Here is a 21,869-nt window from a genome sequence, read left to right as displayed (position 1 = left end):
GCTTCCCCTCCACTTCGGCCACAAGGAACTGGCGGTCCTCTCTGGCCCCCGAGGGGAAGGGACGTCGGCAACCTCCAGCGACGGCCACAGCTAATCTCAGACTCTCTGGGACTGCAGGGCTTGACAGAACCTCCCAGCGCACAACGCTGCCTCTTACTGCTGAGTGGGAAAGCGGCGGGTTTTGTGGGCTGGCAGGTCGGGTTGCCTCCACGTAGGTTCCCCTTGGGTCACCTGCAGGCCTCGCTCGGGAGCCGTCAGACAGCTGCACGCGCGAGCCCCAGAAGAGGCCTTCTGACCCCTCTTTGCCGGCGGGCAAGTCTGGTACTTGGAGCTGTTTTGCTGGGAAGGAAGGAATGATCCTGGTTGTGCGTCTCACACTGGGCCCTCTTCAGGAAAGCCCCCTGGGTTCCCCCACCCCCGCTCTTTCTCTTGTTGTGCCTTTGCTTGCAGCGGACTCCAGCAGGGCGGAGAGCCAAGAGGACAGGGACCGTTTTTGCTTTAACTCTCTTGACTCCTCTGCCCTCTTTTTACGACGACATTCCGAGTGGTTTACAGAACTTTTAATTTTGTAATAACCATTTGATTGATGGAGACCAAAAATATATCTTGTTGTTTATACTAATAATACATTGCACTTTTTGGGGAAAAAAATACACAAGTTGTGTTTTGTTCTTGGTGAGGTGTCTTTCACACACACACCCATGAAGATTTGAAGCTGCCTTCTACTGAATCAGACCCCCCTTGGTCCATCAAAGTCAGTCTTGACTACTCAGACCAGCAGTGGCTCTCCAGGGTCTCTGGAATCGGTCTTTCACATCACCTACTTGCCTAGTCCTTTTAACTGGAGATGTCACTGGGGATTGAACCTGGAACCTTCTGCATGCCAAAAATGCTCTACCACTAAGTTTTGGCCCCTTCCCAGTCTCAAGATAGTCAGGCCCCTCCTGGAGGACCTGCCAAAATAATGGCAGGACCAGGCTAGCATGACCCCCTGAAGGTTTGCACAGAAAGCGTGGCCCCTGGGGAGGGGGGGAAGAGGCAGTTTTTAAAAAAACAAGTGTCCAGAGCCACTAAGATCGCGCTCCAGGGTGTGATGCCCAGCAAAACAGTTATTAAGCTCATGAGCTTCAAAACTGTAATCTTGTTTATAGCAGCTGAGTGGGGGGGGTTGTTAAAAAGAAACACTCCCCCCCCGCTGCCTCAGGCTGCATCTCCACACACTCTCCCCACTCCCAAACAGACACAGTAGAGCACGGGTACTCTGTACAATTCCTGTTTATTTTCAAGAATTAAGTCTTGTTTTAATTCATTTTTCTTCAAAAGCAGCAGTAGCCCACTAACAAACCTGAGCAAGTCTGATCATCAACTATAAAGAGGAAAAAGGCTTTTACCTTAAAGCAAGAGAAACTAAACTTTTTTTAAAAAAAAAAAAGGGTCAGAGGAAGAAGAAACGCACAGAAGGTTCCTAGATCAATTTAAAGATTAAAGAATACTTAAGTTTAACCCTTCCACCGCCATCACCCCCTTTGGCCCCCCTCCCTTGTGGCTTTCAGTCTCCCCGCACACATCCTTTGAAGCAGAGAGAGGCCACGGTCATCTGCTCGGGCACATCCCTCTGCCCTGGGCCGCTGGCACACAGTGACGACTCTCCACACAGCAATAGCTGCACAACTTTCCCTGCCTGTTCCTTGCCTCAGCCCCCCGCCCCGCAAGCTGGCACTCCCCACCCCGGGAGTTCAAAATCTGTGACTAGATTGGCATCGTGATCGACTAGCCCCTCTGAACACCTGGTTCCCCTTTTTTTAAAAAAAGCCTCAAGCCCTTCTCTGTTACATCTCTGCCATTAAATGGGCAATTGGCTGGCTTTCATCCCGGGAACCTGGGCGTTCAGAGGGGCAGGACCACGGGAGTGGGTTGTCCCAGGGCAATGGCCAGCTGTGCCCTGTGGGTTCTTTGAAACCACGCAAGCAGGGAACGTGGCGTGCCCACGCAGGGTGGAGATCTTCAAAAGCGCACACCTTCCCGGCCACATGGTATGCAAAGATGCTGTGTTTGCTGGCTGCCTTGATCGTCCCCCCTTTCGCGTCGAGGCTCGAGGTGAATCGCAGAATATGACCTTTCCAAAAAATATCGCAGTAAAAAGTGGCCAATTAGGAGGCGAGGCCATGGGGACGGTTGAAAAGAGAGAAGAAGAAAAAGAAACCCCAAAGACCCGTTTGGAGGCCCACCCAGAGCAAAACCTTCCAGGTGTGGGAGCAGCCTCTTGGCCCCCTGGTGCTGTTCTGAGGCTGCAGATGCTCGCCAGCGTCCCCTCCTGCCCCTCCGGGGGTCGATCCGGAAACATACAGAAGGAAACTCGGTCAGCACAGCGGGGGCCTCAGAGTGGCGAGAAGAGGGAGGCGTCCATCTCCGGCGTCACCTTCGCGTGTAAAGAGGGGAGGCCGACCCCGAATTCTGGAAGAGAAAAGGGAGAGGAGCAGAGGTCAGCAGGAAAGGGCGGCAGCGGCTCTCCAGGGTCTCAGGCTGAGGTCTTTCACATCACCTCCTTGCCTCCTTTAACTGGAGATGCCAGGGATTGAACCTGGGACCTTCTGCATGCCAAGCAGAGCCACAGCCCTTCCCTTTGGCAGCTCCAGTTAAAAGGGGGCTTGGAAAGGCACCTCTCGACCAGAGACCCTGGAGAGCTGCCACTAGTTCGAGCACCTGCTTTGCACGCAGAAGATCCCAGGTTCAGAGTCCAGCATCTGCAATCAGCAGGCTGTAAGGGAAGGTCTCCCCGCTCTGGGAAATGGCCAGGTATCCTGCATGCGCCCACAGGTTTTAACAGCCACCCTGAGGCCCTGGGTGGGACAGAAGCCACAGCTCAGTGGGGAAGTCACAGCTCTTATACAGCAGACGGCCCAGGCTCAATCTCTAGCAAGAGGCGCTTGGGGAGAAAGACTTGGAAAAGATCTCCGGCATCCTGGAAAGCGACTGCCAGGAAAAGGAGATCTAGATGGATCAAGAGCCCGGCTGCGGCTGCTTCTCCGCGAGCAAAAACCAACAGTGATGCTCTTGCTGTCAGGCAGAAGGTCCGTAGCTCAGAGGCCCAGCCCCTGCTTTGCATGGAGAGGGGCTGGGGTTCGATCCCTGGCATCTCCCGCTAAAAGTTCAGGTTTGTTGGTGCCGGCTGGCAAAGACTCCCGCCTGCCTGGACTGCATGCGAATTTCTCCGCCAGGCAGTGGTGGGGCCCGAGGAACAGAATAGGGGCGTTGCATAGATTTTGCGTTTCGGGCCAAGAGCCAACAACAGGGAAGGCAGAGAGAAGGGAATCCCCTCCCCATCCTCCCCTCCCCCCGCTGGCTCTCACCCATTTCCCCGTCCAGGCGGCCGGGCAGGGGGGGGTTCTTGCGGTGGTCCTCCGTGTGCTGGGTTATCTTCTCCCGCGAGGTGGTGGAGTAGGGGCACTGCAGGCAGGTGTAGCGGCCCCGGGTGTGTTCCCACACGATGCGACTATTGGAGGAGTGACCTGCGAGTGGGGAGAGGGACACAAATGGCAGTGGAAGGCCGATGCAGACTCCCCGTTGCCTTCCAGTGGGCCGTGTTCCTGTGCCATTCCTGCCCCCACGGTGCCCGTCCAGCTAGGGGGAGATCTGGGCCCGTGGCAGCCACAGGGGGCCCAAGTTCCTTTCCTGTGGTCAAACCCAGGTGAGGCTCAACAACCACAAACACGGGGCAACTCCAGAGCAGCTGCCTGGAGTCATCGGGGCTTCCCTGGCCTTGGTGCCGGTCTCCACCCTGCCCACTCCGGGGGCATCAACCTTTTCCAGCCGACTTTCGATTCAAAGCTGCAGAACAAGAAAGGTGCTGCTAGCTATGGGGCCCTATCGTGCCTGACGCACACACACTTTTACATTCATGGCACTTTTTGTCAGGATAGGCATGGGCCGAGAGACCCTGCTTACGTGACCCACCCTGGCCCCTGGCCCACATGGCTTGCTAATGGAATGTTTGTGCCACAAACCCATTTTTGGGGAGGGGGGATTAGAACCCTCCAAGACAGAATTCCCACCCACTCCGTAATCCAGAGAACAAACCAGTTTGCAAAGCAGACAAAATGGCAAATTGGAATTTCCAGTAATAGTGAAAATATTTAATTTCCAAGCATGCAGGATGGGAAGTCTGAAGTTGTTGTGTGCCTGATGACGCACCAGGGAAAGACAGCTGTGCACAAACTCTGCACCTGTCAGACGGGGCAGGGACCGCTTCAAACCTGTCCTCTGTTGCCATGAGGACTAGGAATTTACAGGGAGCGGGGGTGGGGGCATGCCAAAGGCCTGCCTCTATATAACCTGAAGGGCTGTCCTAGAGAGGAGGGGGCCGAGTGGTTTTCTGTTGCTCCGGAAGGTCGGACCAGAACCAACGGGTTGAAATTAAGTCAAAAGAGTTTTCGTCTAGACATTAGGAAGAATTTTCTAACAGTTAGAGCTGTTCCTCAGTGGAACGAGGCTTCCTCGGGAGGTGGTGGGCTCTCCTTCCCTGGAGGTTTTTAAGCAGTCTAGATGGCCATCTGTCAGCAATGCTGATTCTATGACCTCAGGAAGATGATGAAAGGGGAGGGCACCTTGGCCATCTTCTGGGCATGGAGCAGGGGGTCACTGGGTGTGGGAGGGCAGGTAGTTGTGAGTTTCCTGCATTGTGCAGGGAGTTGGACAAGATGGCCCTGGTGGTCCCTTTCAACTCTATGAATCTATGAAATCTGTATTAGCAACAGGAGGAGATTTTGGCACCACCCATTTTAGCGCCTGTGGAAAAACGCTCCGAACCAAAGCTCCCTCCCTTCTTACCTTGGCTTTTCTTCCATACAGCATTGGAGACGGGAAGGCCTTGGCCGGGCAGGTACGGCCGGAGACGGTTCTGAGGTAAAGGGAACGGCGGGGGGTGCATATAGGGCATGAACGGCCCCAGTACTGAAGGTGGCCCGGAGGCACGTGGCAGGGGGGGCGATCCAAAAAGGGAGGGCTCCAGCAGAGGAAAGGGGTGCGAAGCCGAGGAGGGCGACGCCGCAGGTCCCAAGGGGGGGCCTGCGGCCAGCGAGTCTCTCGCCAGGGCCGAGGCCGCCTCCGTTCCGCTGGGCAGGATGGCTTCCTTCTTCAGGTGCTGGAGGATGGCCTGGAATTTGGGGTGCCGGTCCAGCGACTTCCCCGGGGGCTCCTTCCCCGAGCCAGAGGTAGCAGGAAAGGCAGGCTTCTCCTCCAGCGGGGCTGGCGAAGGGCCGCTGTGGTCGGAGCAGACGTGGAGGTGTTTGAAGAGGGAGCGGTACGTCTGGAAGCGCAGTAGGCAGTTCTCGCACCTGGAAGAGCCAAGGGTCAGGCCTGAAACTGCCGCTCCGAAAGACAAATGCAGGCTCCCCAGTGGGGCGCCGCATGTGTCCCCCCCCCACGGACGAACAACCTCGAGCACGTGCCCACATAACTGCATTGGCTCAAGCTGCAGCCGTATGCCTCTTCCCCAGAACCCTGCTCAAACCCCTTTTAAACGTCTCATCGAGCGATTACAAGTGACACGCACACAGTCTGAGGCAAATCTGCCCAGCTGCTCTTAGGCTAGACAGACTTTTGGGATGATCTAGAGCACTTCTTAAGGCTGTCTATCAGTTGCTATGAGCTCTCCTTATGTAGAGAACCTCCAGGTTGAGGGGCAGTCTACCCTGCAAGCTGGAGTACATGCAACGGGCAAGGCCACCGCCTTTCCCACCCTGCCTCTGGGCTTCCCGTGGGCCCCTGGTTGTCTCCTGTTAAAATGGGAAGCTGGGCTCGATGGACCCCACTTGGGTTTTAGCCAGACAGGTTTAAGGAAAAGCAGCATCAAAGATTTAAGAGGCAGGTATTGCAGCAGGGAAATGTAAGTAGGGATAGATGAGGGGGGAGTTCCCCCACAGTTCAGAAAAGAGCTTACTTGAAGTAACGGTTTGGCTTGCAGTGGATCTTGGTGTGCTCCATGAGATCTTGCATGGAAGGGAAGGTTTCCGCACAGCCCAGAAAGGAGCAGCGGAAGGTTTTGCCTGGGAGAAAAAACAATGCTCAGAAGGAGGGGTGGGGGCATGCATCCTCTCTGCCTCCCCCCCAGCCTCGCTCGATGCTGGGCCCAAACTCCCTTTGTGGGGAGTCACTGGGATGGGAAGAGGCTCTTTCCACCCACTCGGGAAAAAAAATCCTAGCTGGCTAATTCTGGGAGTCCTAAGAGCTTAAAGGGTAAAGCCACACGGAGCTGGGTGTGGAACAGGGGGAGAATTCACCAAACCAGGAAAGGTATCCCACAAGTCGTTTTTTGGGGGGCAAGGAATTGAGCTCCAGCTGGGTTTTGTACATCCCCCAAATGATAAGTGGCCACAACTTTTTTTAGTCTCAGTTAAAAAAACTACAACACCCTTCTTGCTCTTATTTTCTCCTTCAACCACTAAAAACAAATCTTGGACCCTTTCCCCCACTATGAATAACCCAGCCATCCCAGGGGAAAGGCTGCATAAGGTAGGGACAGGGCCTGGAAAAAAAAATCAGGTTCCTTGCTATTTGTTGTTTCTTATTCCCAAATGCATTCCATTCACAGAAGCACCCAAATTTGATTCTCTTGCAGGCCAAATTTATTGGGAGAAGAAGAAGAGGAGTTGGTTTTTAATATGCTGACTTTCTCTACCGCTTAAGGGTGACTCAAACCGGCTTGCAGTCACCTTCCCCTCCCTTCCCCTCCCTACAACAGACACCCTGTGGGGTGGGTGGGGCTTAGAGAGAGTGACTAGCCCAAGTTCATCCAGCTGGCTTCGTGTGCAGGAGTGGGGAAACAAATCCAGTTCACCAGATTAGCCTCCGACTCTCAAATGGAGGGAGTGGGGAATCAAACCCGGTTCTCCAGATCAGAGTCCACCGCTCCAAACCACCGCTCTTAACCACCACACCACGCTGAGATGTAGGCAGCCGATCGCAAGGTGCGTGGGCTTTTTTGTAGATGCTTGAAAATAGCTGGAAAGCTCCAAAGGAAGGGGGCGTAAGACGAAAGTGGTCCGACCCCCCCCCCGCCTCTCTATGCTGCCACACTCATCCCACCCTCCCCGCAAGCCATGGCTTACCCTCCAGTGACTGCGTGGGCCTGTAGTGAACACCCAGGTGGTCCAGCAGCTCCCTCATGCTCCGGAAAGCCATGCGGCAGCCGTCACCTGAGCACTGGTAGCGCTTCCCTGGAAGGGATCGACAGCTAATAAACAAATCAGGATCATGTCTAATCTAACTGCATGCCCCTGAGTGTTCACATAGATAACCCCACACACACACACACACACACAACCTTTTTCCCCACAGTGTTTTTACTGAGACAACAGTGTTCCACCTTGATGTTTACCTTGGGCAGACCTGCGCTTTGGCAGTCGCAGGTTTCGGGTTCGAATCCCACTGCCGGCACTCGGAACGGGGTGGTTCTGGCTTCCAAACGACCCTGGATCGCTACAACCTGAGAAAACAAAAATGAAGTTCAGGTAAAGAGGGTAAAAGACAAACCCCCCAGCCTTTCTGTATTCAACTTGGTTTGCTAACTTGGGAGGGATCCCCCCTATTGTTAACTGTGAGGTTTCCTGGTGTGGGGCTTTGGGCTTTGTTACCAGCCCAGGACGACTGTTCAGCGGAACATTTCTCCCTTCAGATGTCCCAGCGAACAGATCTGAACCCGTGGTGAGAATGTTAGACCAAGACCAGGGTTCAAATCACCACTTGCCATGAAATTTGCTGAGCGACCTTAGAGCGGTCACTCACCCTAAGCTACCCCACATGGTTGCTATGAGGATAAAACAGAGGAAACCCTGTGTATGCCACCCCTAGCTCCCTGGAAGAGGGGCAGGATAAAAATGCACTAAATCAATCAGAAACTGGGATTTGAAGCATGCAATCCAATGGAGATTATCGCATTTTTTAAAAGTGCTTTCCAAAACGTTTTACAAACTGTTACGAGTTGTGGAATTGTATTGGCAATGCAGGTCCCCTGCCTTTTTGAGCCTGCGGGCACCTTTGGAAATCTGGCACAGCATGGCGGGCACAGCCACAAAATGGCTGCCGCGGTAGGTGGAGCCAGCCACAAAATGGCTGCCGCGGTAGGTGGAGCCAGCCACAAAATGGCTGCCGCAGCTTACTTTCAATCACACAGGGAAAATCCTTCTGCTGTGGCGGCAGCTGCTGCCAAACCAACATTTACAGAAATCTGCTCAGCCAATCAAACCGGACAAAACACCGCGGAGGCAGCCGCCCCTGGAGGAACGTCGTTTTAATCTGCAACTCAGAACTTCAACGGCCCCACCCCACTTTCTAAACCCACTTGGTGGGCACCGAGAAAGGCGTGGGCAGGCAATGTCGTGCCCCCAGGCACCAAACTGGGGACCCCTGGCTTCGATACACAGGCTGCGTGAGACCACGTCTCCGTGGGGCAGAGACTCGTCTTGGCTCGAGAGGCATGCCCAGAGGAGGCTGCATCGTTCACTGAATGCCCCCCACCCGGTCGATTGTACGGATTCACTCTGCTGTAATCTGTCTTGACTCCCAGTGGGAAAGGCAGACTATAAATACTGTAAATAAAAGAGTACATTTATTTGAGGACAGTTTAGGACAGCCATGAGTATCATCTTCTGCTGGCCTCCCTATTCCCCCCCCTTCATTTTTACGTTACTCTTGTTATTGAGGGGGGGGGCAACCTACTGCTTATTCCAGGCACTATGGGCTAAATTAGGCGCAGTGTGAAGTTTTAAGGTTTTTAATTGGGTTTTATTGTTTAATTTTAGAATTATTAATTTTATTGTTGATATTTTGATGTGTTTGAGTGATGTTACCAACCCTGGGCCCTGGTTTTGGCCGGGGAAGGCGGGTTCTAAGCTGAAAAAATAAATATAAATAAATAAATAAATTTGTCAGTGGCCAAAAAACTTTCCCGGCCCAGGCAACCAAACTCAGGAGGATGTTCTAAAGCAACAGAAGAGGGCGGGGCTGTTTCGAACGCACATTTTCCCATTTCTTCTTTGTTAATTCTGGGAATGGGAAGATCTCAGGAGACCGCCTTCTCCTCTCTTGACCCGCCAGCGCTGCTGGGATACAGGCTGGGCCTGGCTCTGGGGTTTCCAAACAGTTTTCCCAAGGAAGGTGGGGAGAAGGGAGGATTTCCTTGGGTGCGTTTCCAACAACACCCCCGGAAGAAGACTGGGATGATGGAGGAATTTTCCCCAAATCAGCTCCTGCCAGGCAGGGCTGGTGCTCTTCTGGGCACATCTTTGGACCTGGCGTTGGCTGCAGGTATTCCTGTTTTGGGCAGCTGTTTCTCCTTTCGGCAGGAGAGGAGAGGCCTGCCACCGGCCAGGGGCAGCAGCATGTATGCAGCCGCTCCAGAGTGTTTCAGGGTTCCACGCCCTCGCCGGTTTTGAGAAATACGGCTTCTGTAAAGGTAGGTCCTGTCTCGCTAAACTTTTAGGGTTTTTTGAAAGTGTCAATAAGCATGTGGACAGGAATGAGCCTGTGGACATTGTGTATTTGGATTTCCAAAAGGCTTTTGACAAAGTCCCCCACCAAAGACTGCTAAGCAAACTTCACAGTCATGGGATAAGAGGACAAGTCCTCTTTTGGATTGAGAGCTGGCTGAAAAATAGGAAGCAGAGAGTAGGAATCAATGGTCAGTTCTCACAATGCCAGGATGTGAGCAGTGGGGTCCCTCGGGGATCTGTGTTAGGACCAGGGAGAAGCTTTTCTCCCTCTGTCATAATACTAGAATGCAGGGTCATCGGCTGAAGCCGGAGGGTGAGAGATTCAAAACAGACAAAAGGAAGTATTTCTTCACACAACGCAGTCAAATTGCGGAACTCCCTGCCCCAGGGTGTGGTGATGGCTGCCAACTTGGAAGGCTTTAAGAGGGGCGTGGACATGTTCATAGAGGAGAGGGGTATTCATGGCTACTAGTCAAAATGGATACTAGTAATGAGGCATGCATGTTCTCTCCAGGATCAGAGGAGCATGCCTATTATATTAGGTGCTGTGGAATGCAGGCGGGATAACGCTGCTGCAGTCGGCTTGTTTGGGGGCTTCCTAGAGGCACCAGGTTGGCCCCTGTGTGAACAGACTGTGGTCAGAACATTTCTGAGAGCAAATGTTCTCACTGGCAGAAACCACTTCATGGCTCCTGGGCATTTGATGTCACACGGTGTGTAGGACGTTGTGCAGGAGTGTTGTCTTTTTTTGGGGGGGGGGGAAATCACCAATCTTTGGCTGCAGGTGGAGAGCGCTCCTCAGTTTCTCCTACACGTTTAAACGTCCCCGTAGCAGACCTTCAGTATGCTAATATGCTGACTAGCCAACCATTCAATTAAAATAGTTGCCATCAACAAAGCCGACAAGGCTTGGCTGGTTATTATTTTGATAAGTTCCCTCAAAGTAACTAGCTGGGTCCTCCCGTCATGACTTTACAGCACTGGTTCCCAACCGGGGGTCCATGGACCCCCAGGGGTCCGCGAGAACTAAATTAAGGTCCACGAAACAAAGTTATAAACCCATAATAAATTTATATTTTCAATTAAAAGTTCTCTATTATAAAATATATATATTCAAATATTATTCTAAGTTTAATGTTTAACTAATAAAAAAGTCCTAGTGGTCCCTGGTCAAAAAAAGGTTGGGAACCACTGCTTTACAGCGTTAACTGCAGCTGGATGTGTTTTGTCGACAGCCATCCCTATCTCCTTTCTCCGAAAAATGCTAGGCGCAACAGCCTCAGCAACTAGCAGAAGAGAAACGGCACCGCATAAACACTCTCTCCCAGCTAGATAACTGAATAGTTCTTATTCGGGTTTTATCGCAGGAGATAATCTCACCGCCGCTGCCTCGCCACCACCATCTTGGGAGTGATCAGAGAGTTGGAAGGAGTGGATCCATCCAAGGACAACACTACACTGGAGGAGGATCTGAAAGTCTCTTTTAGGCCATTTATGCTTGGTAATTAGCAGCCCGTTCCAGGCTGAATTGCCCCACATATTTTTTTTTTTATTTTTCACACCGAACGGTCATTCCAGAAGTGACTGCGAAGCCGGCGCATACCTGCTTTGCATTACTTAAGAGCCCCTTTAACGCGACCTTTGGTGCTTGCTCTGCCCCCGCTGCGAAGAATCCCCTGAAGGAACCATGCAAAATAACAGTGGCGCGTTAGCTATGCACATGCTAATGGCAATGCAAAGAGGAACAAAGCAGCAGGTGAGTGGGGGGGTGGAATTTTTCCTTTTGCATCGGGACCGTGAATAGGCATTTTTAAAGTTGCATTTTAAAAAGGAGCTTTGTGCAAGCATCAAAACTGACCCTGCATAAATGGCCTTAAAGACTTACCACCCCAGGAGAAACACTGGATTATGAATACGCTTGAATCTCTAAAGACCAAAGAGTGGCAGCATCATTCTGCTCCCCCCGCGCCCCAAGTAGCAATGGTGGCCCCATGCTTAACCCTCTGCTGTACCTCATGGGATAGGGCGGGATATAAATCTAATAAATAATTGCACTTACCCCCCAGAGAAGACGACGTGGGTTCCTCCTCCTTGACTTTGCTTTGTGGGAGGCCGGGTGAAGCCCTGAGGTCCTGGCACGCAAGGGTGGCATCAGAATGGGCCGGCGGGCTGGGCACCGGGGACGGGGTCTTGTCCTGGCAAACAACAATTATATTCCTCTGTACTAAACAGAATGCTACATATGAAAAAAAGTACAGGATGCCAAGCAGAACGTCCACTCACCCAAAATATATTGAGAACTACACAGACTCAATATCTACATGTGGTCCAAACCATCCAAAATGCGCTCATCTAATCCAAAAATAGATGTCAGAATACATGACAGGAGGCAGTTGTGAATTCCCTGCAGTGCGCAGGGGGTTGGACTAGATGACCCTGGTGGTCCCTTCCAACTCTACGAATCTATGGCTGTTACCGCACTTGTACTCCCAGTGATGTATTAAGAGTTTGGAAATGTTATAAAAAATCCTGTTGGCCCTTTGTTTGGCCCCTTGAGCTGCAAAGGCGTCTTCCGACCACTTGTAAGCCGTGGGAGCCACAAACCCCTTTGAAAGCGACGTTCTTTATAACATTCCCAAACCCTTGATACCTCGCTGGGAATACCTCGTGCGGCAACAGCCTATGACGCACTATGCGATGCAAACACCGTTCCAATAGAAGAATCTGCCAAGCAAAGTGTGAATTAAGAAGCCAGGAAAAACCCAAAGTTATAATAATTACTTGTTAGCTTTCTGAAGTAGAGCAGCAAACTCCTTAAATAATCATAAGAAATGCATGACGTTTATTATCAGAGCGAACCTATATCTGCATGTGCATCTCCGCATCCAGACGACCGTCGGCTTGAGAGATGCAACAGTTTTAACGCAGCCTAATTCTTTGTACGAGTAAGATGTTTTTTTCTCTGTTTGGTGAACACTTTGCCTTTCCCTGCACCCCCACCCCACCCCCCTTTTTACCTTCTGTACCCCCAATAAAAGAAAAGAAGAAGAAGCCGAATACTGGAAGCCCCAATACTGGAAATACCACCGGTTTGGACCACCTGTCGATGTCGACCCTGGGTGCTTCTCGAGGTCTTACGGGGTGAGCCGGAGGGTCCGCGGGGCATCCAGGGGGGGGGGCTTTTCTCATAGGGGGCTTCTTGTTAAAGCAGGGTGATAAATCGATAGGCTTAACTGGCGCCATCCCCTGGGGGGGGGCAGTTTTAGCAGAAGGGCGAGTTGAGAACCAGCCCTGGGGGGGGGGGGTCTTTCCGAAGGCGGGGTTGTCCAGCCCCCCCCACCTCCTCCTTGAACTGTCGCAAAGCCCCTCCCATCGCCCCCGTGCAACAGCCTTGCGAGGTAGGCTAGGAGCAGCTCCCCGGGGTCGTACCCCCCCCGCCCCTCTCTATCTCTCGGCCTTCCCCGGGGGGGGGGCTTCGGGCAACCGGGTTGGGCCTGGTGGGGGTCCCACCGACACCCCCCCTCCCGGGCCTTTGCAAGGGGCTCCTGCTGGCAGCTTCTGCTGGGGGGGGGGCTTCCCTAGTGGGTGGGGGGCGCCTTCCCCGGGCCGGGGGTGTATGTGTGTGTCTGGGGGGGGGGGCTCTCCTAACACCCCCCCGCCCGACGACCCTGGGCCGCACCTCCGACGGGTCTGGTTCGCGGGACCCCCCCCCCCGCGGGAGACCCGCGGGGGGGGGGTCCCGCGAACCAGACCCGTCGGAGGTGCGGCCCAGGGTCGTCGACTTGGGACCCCCCCCCATGCAAACACACACACACGCATGCATGCATGCATGCACGCACCCCCCCCCCCGGTTGCAAGGCTGGGCGCGTGCAAAGGCTGGGGGGTTGGGGTGGGGGGTCTCTCTCTGCCCCCCCGTCGCTGGAAAGGGTGGGGGGCTGCGCCTCTTCCCCCCCCCAGTCCCATACCCCCACCCCACCCCCCCGTACCATCCCAGCTGTCGGGGGGGGGCTGTCAGAGGCCGCCCCGACGAGGAGCCATCTTGCAGCCGCACAGCCGTCGGGAGGGGAAGGAAGAAGGGAGGGAGGGGCAGGCGGAAAAAGCCCCCCCCCCGAGTCCCCGCCTCCTCCTCCTCGGACCGTGCCAGGGGCGCCCCCCAGCGGCGCCAGAGGGAGGGGCAGGGGCGATGCAGACCCCCTCCATCCCGCCCGCCCCGCCCCCGACGGCAGGTGCAAGGGGCAGGGAGGGGACCCCGGCTTGGGGGGAGGCCCGAAAGCAATGGAAGCAAACGGGGGGGGGGGCTTTATTTTTTATTATTTTTTATATAAAAAATTATTTGTATAACATAAACACATAAAACTAAACAAAACAAATACAATAACAAAAAGAAGATACAAAGTATCCATTATGTAATCTACTTGTGTGTTGCGGGTGTTCAGGGCTGTCAGGTCGCTTCCGACTCGTGGCGACCCTATGAATGAAAGTCCTCCAAAACGTCCTCGCTTGGACGGCCTCGCTCAGGTCCTGCCAATTGAAGGCTGATAGAATCTACTTAATAGAATCAAAAGTACAAAATTCATAATGCCAACAAATTCAAAAGAGCAAGACAGACCCCGGTCGCACAGCCCGGATAACCCACAAGAACCCATGAACTCTGACCGTGAAAGCCCCTTCGACAACATTCATAATATCCTTTTGACCCACCAGGCTTCCGGAGAAGTGTCTCTAGACAGTTTGAAAATTACATTATTATATTATATTACATTATATTATTACATTATATTATATTATTATTATATTACATTATTAATAAAAAGTTAAACTTATTTCTATAACTCATTAACTAATATATCAATTATATAATCTACTTATTCTAGCTGTATTTCATTCTAGCTGTACCTGAAGAAGTGAGCTGTGGCTCACGAAAGCTCATAACCCTGCCAGAAAATATTTTTGTTAGTCTTTAAGGTGCTCCTGGACTCTTGCCCTGTTCTGCTACTACAATCAACATAACCAAAATTACAAAATTCATAATATCCTTTTGACCCACCAGGCTTCCGGAGAAGTGTCTCTAGACAGTTTGAAAATTACATTATTATATTATATTACATTACATTATATTACATTATATTATACATTATATTATATTATTACATTATATTATATTATTATTATATTACATTATTAATAAAAAGTTAAACTTATTTCTATAACTCATTAACTAATATATCAATTATATAATCTACTTATTCTAGCTGTATTTCATTCTAGCTGTACCTGAAGAAGTGAGCTGTGGCTCACGAAAGCTCATAACCCTGCCAGAAAATATTTTTGTTAGTCTTTAAGGTGCTCCTGGACTCTTGCCCTGTTCTGCTACTACAATCAACATAACCAAAATTACAAAATTCATAATATCCTTTTGACCCACCAGGCTTCCGGAGAAGTGTCTCTAGACAGTTTGAAAATTACATTATTATATTATATTACATTACATTATATTACATTATATTATACATTATATTATATTATTACATTATATTATATTATTATTATATTACATTATTAATAAAAAGTTAAACTTATTTCTATAACTCATTAACTAATATATCAATTATATAATCTACTTATTCTAGCTGTATTTCATTCTAGCTGTACCCGAAGAAGTGAGCTGTGGCTCACGAAAGCTCATAACCCTGCCAGAAAATATTTTTGTTAGTCTTTAAGGTGCTCCTGGACTCTTGCCCTGTTCTGCTACTACAATCAACATAACCAAAATTACAAAATTCATAATATCCTTTTGACCCACCAGGCTTCCGGAGAAGTGTCTCTAGACAGTTTGAAAATTACATTATTATATTATATTACATTACATTATATTACATTATATTATACATTATATTATATTATTACATTATATTATATTATTATTATATTACATTATTAATAAAAAGTTAAACTTATTTCTATAACTCATTAACTAATATATCAATTATATAATCTACTTATTCTAGCTGTATTTCATTCTAGCTGTACCTGAAGAAGTGAGCTGTGGCTCACGAAAGCTCATAACCCTGCCAGAAAATATTTTTGTTAGTCTTTAAGGTGCTCCTGGACTCTTGCCCTGTTCTGCTACTACAATCAACATAACCAAAATTACAAAATTCATATCCTTTTGACCCACCAGGCTTCCGGAGAAGTGTCTCTAGACAGTTTGAAAATTACATTATTATATTATATTACATTACATTATATTACATTATATTATACATTATATTATATTATTACATTATATTATATTATAATTATATTACATTATTAATAAAAAGTTAAACTTATTTCTATAACTCATTAACTAATATATCAATTATATAATCTACTTATTCTAGCTGTATTTCATTCTAGCTGTACCCGAAGAAGTGAGCTGTGGCTCACGAAAGCTCATAACCCTGCCAGAAAATATTTTTGCTAGCCTTTAAGGTGCTCCTGGACTCTTGCCCTTTCCTACTACTATAATCTACTTAACATGATCAAAATTACAAAATTCATAATATCCTTTTGACCCACCACCCGCCAAAAAAGTGACCCGTCACCAGGCTTCTGGAGAAATGTCGAGACAGTTTGAAAATTACATTATTAATAATAAAATAAAAAAGTTAAACTTATTTCTATAACTCATTAACTAATATAGTAAAATCCATTTTTGCCAGTTTATCCCTAGGGGCCCTTTAGGTTTCCAGCTGTCCTTGGTCCACAACCGATAGTCGGTTTTTTTGTGTTGAACATATGCTACATGGTCATTTATGGACCTACTAGGTCTCTAAAGCCATTTGCACATCGCCAAATATGTGTATTTTATCAAAGTAATGGTTGAACTGAAATACAATTAAGAAGTATATCAATAGTGAAATAATTATTAAGCTCTAGCTTAAAATGATTTTTAATTCATGTGTGTTAAGTGCCGTCAACTCCTGGCGACCCTATGAATCAAAAGGGCAAGAGTCCAGGAGCACCTTAAAGACTCACAAAAATATTTTCTGGTAGGGTATGAGCTTTCGTGAGCCACAGCTCACTTCTTCAGATAGAAAGAGAAACTGTTTTTCTATCTGAAGTGAGCTGTGGCTCACGAAAGCTCATACCCTACCAGAAAATATTTTTGTGAGTCTTTAAGGTGCTCCTGGACCCTTGCCCTTTTCTACTACTGCAGACAGAGTAACACAGCTACCCACTGTGAATTATCTTCTATGAATCAAAGTCCTCCCAAAACGTCCTGTCTTTGACAGCCTTGCTCAGGTCTTGCAAATTGAGGGCCGTGGCTTCCTTTACAGAGTCCGTCCATCTCTGGTTGGGTCTTCCTCTTCTCCTGCTGCCCTCCACTTTTCCTAACGTGACGGTCTTTTTATTCATAACAAACTTAATAATGCAAACACCATTGCTGCATGTAGGTTTTATTTTGTTTTTTATCTTGTATTTTGGAAATGTACATCCAGTTGTTTTTTTCCTTTAAAATTTTTTTTTTGGGGGGGGGGGGACCGCCAAGAGACTTGGGCCCTAAGCTATAGCTTGTTTAACTTATACGTAAATCTGGCCAGACCTTTCTTTTGCACCCTGGGCGAGGCTCGCCACCGGCACGACACACACACACACACCCAATTGCAAACTGATTTTCAAAAACAAATGTGTCTTGTAGGAAAGAAATAAAAACACAAAACTTGAAACTGCTGATTTTTTTTTAATTGCCCCTCTGGTCAAAGTGGGAAGGGACCACTAGGGTCATCTAGTCCAACCCCCTGCAGGAAATTCACAACTGCCTCCCCCCTACACCCCCAGTGACCCCTACTCCATGCCCAGAAGATCATCTAGTCCAGCCCCCTGCACAAGGCAGGAAATTCACAACTACCTTCCCCCCCACACCCCCAAGTGAGCCCTACTCCATGCCCAGAAGATGGTCCCAACAGGGTCATCTAGTCCAACCCCCTGCACAAGGCAGGAAATTCACAACTATCTTCCCCACCCCCCACCCCTCTCATCATCTGCCTTAAGGTCCTAGCATCAGCACAGCTGACAGATGGTCGTCTAGCCTCTGCTTCAAAACTTCCAGGTCAGTTCTGCGCCCTAGGCAACCACGTAGTTAAAGAACCGGCCATGAATAGGACACAAGTAAGACTTATGTGGATCCACCTTCTGATGTCCCCCCCTTTAAAAATGTATGACTTTTCTTATGCTTTTTTCCCCGTTGTCCCTGGAAATTTATTTAGTCTGCAGTGTTCTTAAAGTTTAATTTAAATTAAAAAAAAAACATGCACACATGTTAATTTTAACACAAGACAACCCACATGTCAGCACTGTCTCTCCATGCGCACGTGCATGCTAACATCCTGAGCGTTTCAGGGGACATGTACCATACTGAGCTGAGGGGAGCGGGGAGATTGCCTGGACAGGATTCCTTTCTCTGTGTGTGCCCCCCCCCCATCTTAACCTCTTTTAGTCCTAGCTGCACAAGAGATGGCCACACCGCCTCCTTGAAGTCAGGTATCAAGAGTTTGCAAACAGGATCCAGCTTTCTTTCCAAGAGGTAGTTGTGAATTTCCTGCATTGTACAGGGGGTTGGACTAGATTACTCTGGGGGTCCCTCCCAACTCTATGATTCTAAGTCCCCCCTACACCCCACAGGTATCTGGGGTGTGTCTGTGTGCCATCAAGACACAGCTGACTTATGGCAACCCATTAGGGTTTTCAAGGCCAGAGACATTCAGAGGTGGTTGGCCTTTGCCTGCCTCTGTGTTGGCTGAGAAAGTTCTGAGAAAACTGTGACTGGCACAAGGTCACCCAGCAGGCTTCATGTGGAGGAGCAGAGAATCAGTGAGCATACACGTCTGTGTAGCAGTGTATGTGAACAAGATCTGAAAGGTAAAAATGGACCTGGAAAAGGGCCCGACCCCCCACCACAAAGGAGGAGGGAGTGAGGAAGAGCACACTACCCCTTTCACATAGGGCAGCGGGCCAAGGCCAGGGTGGCCCCAATGCATGAGGGGCAGCCCCCTTCCCCCACCATCAGACCAGCAGGACTTTCCTCAACGTGCCGGCGGGAGGGGATTCAGCCTCAAAAAGGGTCAAGAGGGCGCTCGTGGTGGTCCGCTTTTCTCCCGACTACATCAGGCAGGCCAGCCTCTCATTTCCCTGGCTCACGGACAGCCCAAGCAGCAAAGAACACCGGTTGATACAAAGTCCGTCTTGCCGAGCCATGGTTTCGCCGCCTTGGTTGTCCTTTGCACCCAGCTGCAATACGGGGCGACAGGCCTACACTTACAGGGCTGTTGTGAATTACCTACGTGCAGTGCTTTGAACGGTTAGAAAACGGAGGTGGACTGCATCCGCTGCTAGCAAAAAATATTACTCAGAAACGTGTAAACTACAACAATTTTTATTCAATAGTCAACTGCTGAACACAGGAATAAGTGAACGGGGGGTGGGTGCGTCGGCTCCCGCCTTGGAGGAAGAGACGGCTGAGCGACCCGGGCCTCTCAAGAAGACAGTGGTCCCTTCTACAGGAGCAGCCTCTGGCATCCTGCCCCTTTAGGAACGGAGATCTCCTGCTCCACTTAAAGCCAGAGCCCCCCTTGGGAGCTGGTTTCCATCGCAGGGCTCCCCAAGATGCCCTCCACTGTGGGCAGCCATAGAGGACCCAGAGGTGCGTTTCTGCCACAGCACCTGGACACAGGTCGGGGGAGCGACTGCGGCTTCCCAAGATGCACCTCTCAAATGCTTTTCCCACAGAAGTAGAGGGGTATGAAGTTCCACACAGGGTGGTTTCAAAAGGAAAGGAAAAATTCTGACTTGTGAAAATCCAAAGATCAAAACTGCTCAGATAGAAACACCCACAGGAACTGCAGCGAACATCGCCTCAGGTGGGGGGGGGGGAGGCCAGAGCCGCCCAAGGAAAACCTCTGCGGGCTCAAGTCTGTTTTGCTGAGCGGGACGGCCTCCATCGCGGGTGGCTGTGGCAGAGGAAGAGAAGCCGGGCAGTCTGCATCCTCTGCTGCTAGGGGGGTGGGGGCTGCTCCCGGGACGAGGCGCTTGCAGGTGCTTCTCGGTGGCGAGGAATTCTCAGAACCGGCAGCTGGCGGGGGCCACCACACCGCAAGCGCCGCTCGGCCCTCTCAGCGCCACCGGGCCGGATCCTGCCCTTTGGTCCCTGGGCTGCGGCTGTCCTCCCCTCGCGGGTTGGCTGCAAAACAAGCGAGAGCTCTGAGCTGGTAGGGAGTTGTTAAGAAGCAGGCAAGGCCCAGGCAAACGCCCGGTTGCTGGAGACTCTCCTCCAGAGAGGGACCGTCCCTGTCTCATCCTGCGCTCAAGCCTCTCTCCCCTCTCCTCAGCCCTCCCCAGAGCACCTCCCTTGAGCACACAAGAAGGTGCAAAGGCTCCCCGTCCTCGGGCGCCACCAGCAAAGAGGCCAGGGCCCCTGCGCTGAGTTCACGGACTGCCTCCAGATACTCAGGCAGACTGGCTCTAGAAAAGCCGAGCTTGTCGGGCCTGCGCTACACAGGCCAAAGGAGCTGACTCAGCATAAGGCACTTCCGTATGCTAACCTGCTCACGGCTCAGCGTCCAGAAAAGCTCAAGCAGCAGGGCTGGGAAAAGGCCTCTCTCTGCCAGACTCCAGGGAGTTGCTGCCTGCCAGGACAGAAAGACCTGGGAAGGGGCCGTGGCTCGGTGGCAGAGCATCTGCTTGGAATGCAGAAGGTCCCAGGTTCAATCCCCAATGGCATCTCCAACTAACGGGACCAGGCAAGTAGGTGATGTGAGAGACCTCCGCCTGAGACCCTGGAGAGCCGCTGCTGGTCTGAGTAGACAATGCTGACTTTGACGGACCGATGGTCTTACTCAGTAGAAGGCAGCTTCCTGTGTTCATGTGTGACCTGGGTCACCAGTGGGCCAACCATTTGACCCCACAGCAGGCAGCCTCTGTTTTGCTTTGGGAGGAACTGGAGTCCCATTAGTCAGGCACCCTGGACTGGCTTTGCGGAGAGTAGCAACAGCCACACAGCGTCTGTTTTTGCACTTCCTCACCGCTAACGATTGAGCCAGGGCATATCAAGCTGCCCCCGAGAGAGTGGGGTAGCCCTCCTGCAGAAGGTCCACTTGACAGAGAGGGGCCTCCTTCCCCTGACAAAGCTGTTACAGCCGTATCCCCTCCCCAGGGGTCCAGATAGCTCAAAGAGACAACAGTGTGTGTGTGGGGGTGTGTGTGTCACCTATCCATCTCCTTTCTTCAGCGTTTCAGAAAGAACACTCCCCTCTGGATTTATCACCACCAGGGAAGAGTGAATGGGGCACTCTCACTCACCGTGAGGGTGGCTGCAGACTCTCTTACTGAAGAGACAGCAGAAACTCCTAAAAACGGAGCCGAGGAGCAGCGTCCATGGCCTCCAAAGCCAGCACGCACCCAAGCCTCAGAAAGGGTTCGGAAAGAACCTCCTCTGTGCCCCCAATTAATAGCCAGCAGTCTTGGAAACGAACCAGTGGCCCTAGGAGGGCAGAGTGCCCCTGGCCATGAGCCTGACACTCGCCTGTGAGCTCAGCCGGCTGGTAGGCCAGTGTGGATTTCTTCAGCTGGTTCCGTACAGCTAGTAGGTTCTTCGTGACTTCTGCCAACGCTTAGCTTTTAAGCTTCTAACCCTCTGGTGTGCTAATTAATACAAATGGTCTAGAGAACTTAGAACGAAGATGCCAGCCATGGCTGTGAAGCACAATGTCAGAATGGTGCCATTAAGAACATAAGGAAAGCCATGTTGGATTAGACCCAGGCCCATCACGTCCAGCAGTCTGTCCACACAGTGGCCAACCAGGTGCCTCTAGGAAGCCCCCAAACAAGACGGCTGCAGCAGCACCATCCTGCCTAAGTTCCACAGCACCTCATATAACAGGCCTGCTCCCCTGATCCTGGAGAGAATAGGCATGCATCATGACTAGTATCCATTTTAACTAGTAGCCATGAATATTCCTCTCCTCCATGAACATGTCCACTCCCCTCTTAAAGCCTTCCAAGTTGGCAGCCATCACCACATCCTGGGGCAGGGAGTTCCGCAATTTAACTACGTGTTGTGTGAAGAAAAGGCAGGCAATGGATGCCTCAAAGCTGAACTCAGTGAAATTCTCACATGAGCAGCTAGAAGGTGCAGAGGCTGAAGCGTCACACCTTCTGGCAACCAGTCAAAACGGCTCAGTCCTTACCTGCGCCTCGCTTGTAGGACCCCGGGCCAGTGGCCGGCGGGTGGTAACGGGCCTTGAAATAGGGTCTTCTCTGCGGCTGCTTGTAGTAGGGTGCCCGAGCGAATGCGTGGAACCCTTTCCCGGGCATTCTTCTCGTGGGCCCAGACAGCTCGGG

This window comes from Euleptes europaea, chromosome 2 (assembly GCF_029931775.1).
Source record: "Euleptes europaea isolate rEulEur1 chromosome 2, rEulEur1.hap1, whole genome shotgun sequence".
NCBI classification, from domain to species: Eukaryota; Metazoa; Chordata; class Lepidosauria; order Squamata; family Sphaerodactylidae; genus Euleptes; species Euleptes europaea.
The sequence above is the reverse complement of the archived record's forward strand: the minus strand, read 5'-3'. Positions refer to the sequence as shown.